The sequence below is a fragment of the Accipiter gentilis genome, chromosome 11, assembly GCF_929443795.1.
Source record: "Accipiter gentilis chromosome 11, bAccGen1.1, whole genome shotgun sequence".
Classification (NCBI taxonomy): Eukaryota; Metazoa; Chordata; class Aves; order Accipitriformes; family Accipitridae; genus Astur; species Astur gentilis.
In genome coordinates this window covers 33626363-33634563 of record NC_064890.1, presented here as the reverse complement: position 1 = coordinate 33634563, position 8201 = coordinate 33626363, and positions in this window count along the sequence as shown.

Genomic DNA, 8201 nt, shown 5'->3' with positions numbered 1-8201 from the left:
CAAATTTGGAGCCTTTCATTTTGAGTTGCAGTGGAATTAAATATTCATCTTTTGACTCTAGTGCTCATACATAAAACTGTTTTTCCAGTTGGGATATTTTTAATGGGATATAGTAAGCAGGTTCTCTATAGTCACCTGTGAAGATTTGTTCATTAGTTTTCAGTGCCTGCATGTAGGAAAGATTTAGGAAATGGTTTTGTCTGTCTACTCAACGATGTGCAAATCTGTCAATAACAGTTGCTGACACAATTTCCAGAATTGCTTTTTTACATAAAGAGAGTTAAATCAAACACATGCAAACATTATCAGTTACTCGACTTTCTGACTTTAGTTGCTGTTACTGGTTCCTGCTGCAAACCTTGCCAGGACAAGATGTCTTTTAAATGCTGTTGGAGTGGGATCATTAACTTACATTCAATATACTTTGGCTATTCCATTTTATTTTTCTGCCGCCACAATGTGGGCACCGAGATGTCTTTTATATTGATGCCTCACAATAAGGAAGGGAAAAATGAACATACCCCAGTGTCACTTAAAATAAAGGTAGGGGAAAGGTGTGACTAGATATCTCATGTTTATATAGGCAAATTTGTTTTTACCACTGCTGTTATAAAAAGATAGAAGTTCTACCAGAGTTCCACTTGTTTGTCTATTTTCCCAATGTTTAGTCTCCTGCATTTCAGTCCTCAGCATTTCAGAGCCTCTTAAGGTTTTCCCTTTCCTCATGGAAGCAGTTTCTCTGATAACAGAATTCAGGCAAAGAGCTTCCAGGACTGGAAACTCAAATTTGTTCTGAAAGTCACTCAATAAAGCACAACATCTCAGGGTCTGATAACTCAAGAATCCTTCTTTTACATATGCCTGTTTCTAGGCAAACAGAAGTGCACTGTTACTCGGGAAAGAAAAAAAGTAGCACACTATGATTCCTCTGTGTGTCTAGCAAGCATGACAATTAAACTAGTCTTGGGTATTTTTCAACTGAAACACTTCAGGATTAAAAGAGCTGTCTTGCTACAATTTTCATCTTCCACATTTGGAAGGGAAGTGGAAGACATAACTAACTTTGTACCCGTCATACTGGAGCACAGAATTACAACCATTAAAATCAGAGTTTTGGATCTCGCTGAAGCACATTCTTCCTCATAGCGCATGCCTCACATAACCTCTGGCGCATTCAACGAGGGGTGTGAAAGTGGTCTCGCTCAGGTTGGAAGTACAGACGAATATAGCTCTCTAAAGAATGTAAAGCCACATACTTCACTCTCTCTTCACTTTAGCACCATTTCTGAGATCCATGCATACCGTGGTAAGTGATAAAATAACAAGGTGTTGATGATTTAGCTAAAGACATTTGGGGGAAAGGTATGTTCATCTTAAGTTCAGACAAAGTCTCCAACTATGTTAACAGTGTTTTCTTGTGGGTCACATAGCATACAAATGGTAAGATTTAAACTGAGAGTTTAAATTAAGTTTGAAGTTCTGGACAAAGATCAAATACAAAAGCACATTGCATTTAAAGTGTAAGACTTAAAACTGACAGTTTAAGATGTGAAGTCCTCATATCTGAACATGTTTCATATCTCTGCTATGGATTTCTTGAGTGAAGCTAAGCAAGTCATTTAAATCATGACATGTTATGGAGTTTTGATCTCTGAAATGAGGATAATGACAACAGTTCATCAGGAAGGTTGTGATGATTAATATTTCATTGAAGTATTTTGAAATCTCTGGATGGAACTTGATATATAAATACACAGTATTATTTCTGTTGTAAATCGGTAATTTATTTACTCTCAGGGGATACTACAATTGTAGTTTAGAAACCCCTTTATATCTTAAGTCTTTGTTTGCAGTGGCTTTTCTTGATTACCTTGGGCTGCAAACTTACATATCTACCTTAACCCAGAAGTCTGAAGGAAAGCCATTCAGCTGCTATCAGAATATTTAAAAAAAATTATTTCTTTCAGCTGTTAGAGAAATTGAGCAGAAGTATTTGGCACTTGGCTTCTAGTATGCATGTGCAGTAATCGCCACCATGAACTGCTGCTTTGTTAAAAATAGTTTAAGATCCAAATTCAGTTATCTATTTCATAAAGAAGATGTATATTCTCCTTACCTAAGGGAATGGAAAATATAACACACACACATTTGGATAACTAAAAATACATGGGCACCTGCTATGGGAATATATTAAAAACTTAAGGGTAACTGAAATAAATAAGGCACAAATAAGACATACTAAATCTTTTATACAGTGGATTCCAAACTACAGCTGTTGTGAGAGCCAGCAGTCCTACATCTTGATCCTCTGGCTGCTTTGCCCCAGCCCATCCCTAGCATGTGCTTCCCTTAGGTTTTTCCTTAGAGAGCAAGTATCTCAGTCTATGGATGTCTTGGCACTGGACTATTTTTGCTCCAACCTTCTAAAAGTGGGAAGGAAGCATGGTTAGAGCAGGGCTGTGATTTGGCATCCCTAAATGATGCCTTTGCAGGCACCGACAACTTTGCCCAACGCACAACAGTTCTGAGTCTCTTCCAGGTTGTATTTGGGACCAAGCGTTCCCCCACTCAGCCTCAGCCTCGCGGAGCTCAGAGAGGAGCATCTAATTACTTTGGCTCTCATGCCCTTGTCTTTTCTCCAGAGTAGCTTAGCTGCACCAGAGTCCTGTTTCCACAAACTGTTGTCCAAATCTGTAGTAAGGGTAATATTCCTTGCAGACCCAGTCCTAAATTATGGAGAACTGTATCGTATGCCACCGACACAGGTGACCCATAGTTTTTCCCCACTGAAGTCAGTAAGATTATGCTGGTTTATCCGGCTGGAATCTGAGCAAGTAAGTTGAAAACTATTTTTCACCCCTGTTGCTGGTCTTACATACTCAATTTCTTTTTAGTAATCAAAGACATCCAGGCTAACTTTTGTGTAAATGAAATCAGAATGTGATTATAGATCATAATTTTTGAGTTAAAAAGTTACTACTGAGAAATTCAGTATGTTTACTGCCCAAGTATTGCTGAATGTGGCTGCTGTAAACCAGATGAAATTTACATACTGACAGGTGAAATTTGGGCTGCAAATTCTAAAACTGAATTTGGCCAGAAGTCTAATTCCCAGTTGTATGGATAAGGATGAATGTGCTCCTGTAGCTTGCTTGTTTTAAGGGCTGGATATTGTCAAATAAGGGTATTTTTACCATGAAAAAGAAGAATTTTTTTTTCTTGTATTCACAAGTTGTTTCCACATCACAAGCTATACCAACCGAAGTTTGCTCACTAGCATGGTCTTTTGTTCATACATCCTACATCTGCTCTGTTGCTTTGGTAAGGCCTTAGCAGAGAAAGGTCAATCTCAGCAGTCAGACGGAGTACTGACACTGATGTACGCATCTTTTCAGTGTCTTGACCTTGACAGATCATGTCAGTCTCTTGGTTTGTGGAGGCAAAAAAGAGACAGGTCTTGCTTTTATGTCCTCTTGTAAGAAGTGGGAAAGAACCAGCTAGCACATGCTTAAGAAAATAATAGACAGCCATGTCTTTTTTTTTTTTCCCTAAAGCATCTGTTAGTATAAAGTTCCAAAGTATCAAATACTTCACTTACTTTCCAGTAATATAAGTAGCTATGGTAGTTAGGACATCCACGATTGCTTAGAATTGAGATTGTACAAGGTACCTTTGCAGGATCCTGTTGCCATTGTTCATAACTTTACCAGACTTTGGGTTGATTATATTTGAAAAATTTCAGATAAAACATAGTAGCCATCGGTGATAATTAGATTATAGTAAGTTGTTTTGTACTTGCTAAAAAAAAAGCTGCTCACATAAAAGATAGTTTCTTGGAACAAAGACGTGGTGTATATGATAGTGGATTGGCCTTTGCATTCTCCCAGATTTTAGCAAATTATAAACCTCTTAAAATTCAGACTGCACTAAAGACTTCCACAATTTACAAGCTAGATCCTCTATAGGTTTTCTCCAAACGGAATTTGCGTTATTCCCTTGCAGCTTCTGTGCTGATCAGATTGTGTATACATCATCCTCACTTTTCCTAAAAGGATACCAGATGACTCCTTCTGGCACTTGGTTTATTACAGTGCAAAATAATAAATAAGTTGGAAAAAGGCATCTTTTTTTTTTTTTAAAAACAGAAAAAAAGATCAAATCTGTTAGCAGTAATCAATTTGAATTGGAATGTCTGTAAGGAATTTACTCCTCACCATGGGGAGATTTTTTCCCAGTCCCGGTTTCTACTCTGCTCAGCTGTGCAAACCCCAGGCAGGCTGCTGTGGGGTGACACCCTCTGGGTCCGCTCCTTGCAGCAAGCTGCGGCTGGCTCAGTATTTATCCAGCACACTGGATTCAATCAATTTAAATAGTTATAGCCTCTGCCACAGAGATCAGCAGCCTCTCTCTAGCATATATCCCTCTCGCATGAGCACACGGATGGGGAATGCTAGTTGATCCCTGTTTCCACTCTCTCTCTCTTCTGATTTTTTTTTAAACTCAGCATCCACTGTAGACCTCCTACGGGCTCAGCTGAAGACACCGACAAAGGTGCCTAAGGCCACGCGCTGCCAGGGATGACAAAAGCAGCCATATCCACCCTGCCTGCGTTAGGGAGTCTGAAACCAGGTGTTGGAGTGTAGGAGACAGCAGCTTCGAGGTGGGAAAGGAGCAGTCCCCAACGGCAGTGTGGTTCCCTGTTCGCCTTGTGCAGGAACCCTGGCCCTCTGGAGCTCTTCCTCTGGCTCTCCTCTGAAATTCTTCCTCCTTTCGCTTCCCTCCTTTGCCCTTTCCCGAGACACAAGTGAACTTTCTCCTGACTTTTCAGGCAGCAAAATTGAATTTTGCTTCGCAATGCTAAGAACTTTGAGCTGTCTTTGACTTTGTTCCAGAACCAGGAAAATAAACAAACAAGTAAGATCAGAATAAAGCACATTCCACTAATCAAATACTTAGTCACACTTTAAAAAGCAGAATACTAGTAATGAATGCTGTTGTACATTTATCTCAATACTACTAGATGTTCATGAAAACTAGCTTCCGTATATTTGATGGTCATAAGTAAAAAAAATAGTTTGTATAATTCCATCTTTCCTACAGTGCTGCATGTCATTTTGTGTCTTACATAAGCTTTTATTGTCAATCAAAATGACAACAAATACCTCTTTTAAATAAGAGATGTACTTTAATAATTGAATTTTAGCAGCTTTGGAAGCCCGTTTTAAGCAAGTGTAAAGTTATATTCTGGCATTTCTTCAGGACACTTCATTTCTTCTTGACAGCGTTTTTTTTTAACAGAAGTGTAAAAGAAGTGACAGGTTATTGTGTATGTAATCATGGCTAATTTTTAACTTCAAAAACTCCTCTGTGATCTTAAAAGCTTTTAATTTGTTCATAGGCACAGGTTTGTACAAGCCCTGTGCAACATCTGTATGCCGTTTTAACAAATAGCTATAGTGATAGCTCTCCCTCTCAAAAAGTTTAATTAGTTTTGAAAAGTGGCTTCAGCTCTTCTATGACTTTGACATGTATGAGCATCATCAGAAATGTTCACACTTGGAGCCTGGTACTGCAAGGCACTATGGCCTTCACGGAAAAATGCTGCATCCCCAAATCCCGCTGAGATTGGTGGGTTTCAAGGTGAGGAGCATCTCAGAAGTCATGGCCAGTGCTTTGTTGAGCTGGGAATAGCTGGGAACTCGGAGGTCTGTGGAAAATCTCTCATGTGCTTTGGTGCACTAGGAATTTTGAGTCATGGTGCTCAAATACTTAGCTGATACTTCAATGATATTAGAGATCACGAAAATAGAAAAACATAACTGGGTTGTTCCCAGACACACATTTTCCATTACCCCAACATGCACTATATCACAGATACTCCTCTTTGGGAGGTATTTTTCATTAAAAAGACCTAAAGTCTGTTACTGAGATCATCATACACATCATCACAGTTGAAATACGTTTATATATTGTCATGTGTACCAAGTAATATACATTTCATTCAACACAGATAACTAAATAAGACTGAAATTAATCATATTCATCAGTAGTATTTTAAACTTTGTAGTCAGCTTAATGGCATTTGAGGAAGCCATATATCTATTTCAAAGTGGTTTAAAATTTGTTAAAATATATTATTTTTAAAATATATTAAAATAGCAATTTTTAGAAATCAGTATCAATTTCCATTCCTTCAAAAGAATCTTGAAGTAATAAAACTTTTCCTCTGTATTTAATATTTAAGCCAGTAGAATGTCTTTAAATAGTTCTTGTTGTACAACTTTAAGAATTACCTTTACTTCCTTATAATCAATTTAACATCTTTGTAGAAGATGTTAAACACTTCTAAAATTTATAGTAGAAGTAAATTTAGGATAGTTAGCAAGAATAGAGTTAATTTTTAAACAATGATCGAAATTCACTCCTTCTGTGAAACTATACATACGTAGGTTAACTGGTAAATTTGATACTATTTGTGTTCAAGCAAAAATACAGTATTAATCTCAAAAACATGTGAGTGCTTTCAGGATTCTTTCACGCTTAATTCAATCCCGTGGTCCTTGATGTTAGTTGTGGAACTGCCGCTGACGTCGCCAGGAGCAGCACTGAGCCCACAGAGTTTCTTCTTGTGCAGCTGGAGCCGTCCCACTCCCCAAAGTCCAGAGCAAGGGGTGAGGCTTGCAGTAACACCTATTTATAGCTCCTGCTTGCTCCGGGAAGCGCAAGCAGAGAGTGAAATGGGAAATGTCTGTCCAGTTAGGTGACTGGGGACCCTTAGAGGAGACGAAAAGTGAGCACAGCCTGGGCTGTCGAGAGAGGGACGCAGTGCCTGAGTCTCTAGCAGGCCACCCAAAACAAGGTGGGGGCTCCTCGCAGTCCTCTCCCACTGCCCACTCTCATAGGAGTCACTTGCAGTTTCGTATTTAATCAGTCTTGCTTTTGGATTGTTTAGTGTATGGCTTTTTTTGCTAAAAATTTTAATTTCTGACATTCGTCGTTCATCTCCTCATATTAAAGTGTTTTTTGGCATATCCTAGCAGGAGCAGCCTTGTCCTGCAGGTCACGTTTTGACACAGCCAAGCCACTACCAAAGCTATAGCAATCAAGATGATCTCCCTCCCTGCACTAAAAAAGGCTAGATAAAAGCAGATATTAATAAAGCAGCTGTTTAATGTCAACATTCAGAAATAATGAGCTGTTTCCTCTGCATTTGTCTTCTATATTTTCCTGTGGTCATAGAGATCAAGTTGTAGGTATTTTATCACTTATTCGAAGGAATGACCCGAGTAAGGTAGATTTCGGATTGTCTAACAGTCCGTCACAGCCAGTCTTTGCAGCTAATAGTTTCCATCTCTAAGACACTGCAGCAAAGTTACAGATAATTCTATTTAAGTGTCCCTCTGCAAGGTTTTACATGTCTGCCTGTAAATGACAACGAGAACATACCAGACAAAGCTGGCTGAGTTCACTGGGCACGTGCAGTGCAATTCACAGAAAAGCTCGGTCCTGGGCGTTCTCTAAATGTGGAAGGAGATAATTAGTTTCCAAAGAGGAGTGAGATACAGTAATAATAGCAGTATTACACAAGCAACACGGGTTAATTTTTACTTCCAGATAGATAATGTGCTTGCCATATTTCTGAGTGAGTCTTTTACTATGCCTGAAGTATTATATAATGCATTCCTGAGTGCAGACAAGAGCATATTGTTAGGGCATTCACTAATGCAAGCTATGTGTGTCCAAGTAGACTGCTAAAATCTGTAGGAAAAGTTTCCATGTATTATCAAAAACTATCTTTTAGCAACTAGAGAACATAATTCTCCCTAGCATGCTTTTAAGAAAATTGGATGCAAAATGTTTCAAAATCGGAAAGACTGTATCTAATGGCCACACTTTACGAGTAAAAAAACCCCCCAATTAATACTAAACATAGTGTACAGCCTTGAGTCAGCTATGAGAACAATGAGTGTGTGTATATTTGTTAAAAAAGGGTAAATTTATCGGCGAAATCCTTTAGAAACAAAAGTTTAAAGCAACTTCATTATTGAAAACAAAGTTATATTTTTTAGGAAACGCATTATACATAAAGAACTTCTGCAGGTATACCTACTGCATTTTAAAAATCTGGGGTTTTGTAGGGTATATACTGAATATGTGTCTTAGCAAGTGAACTGCAAGGAGAAAAAAATCATAAACTCTAT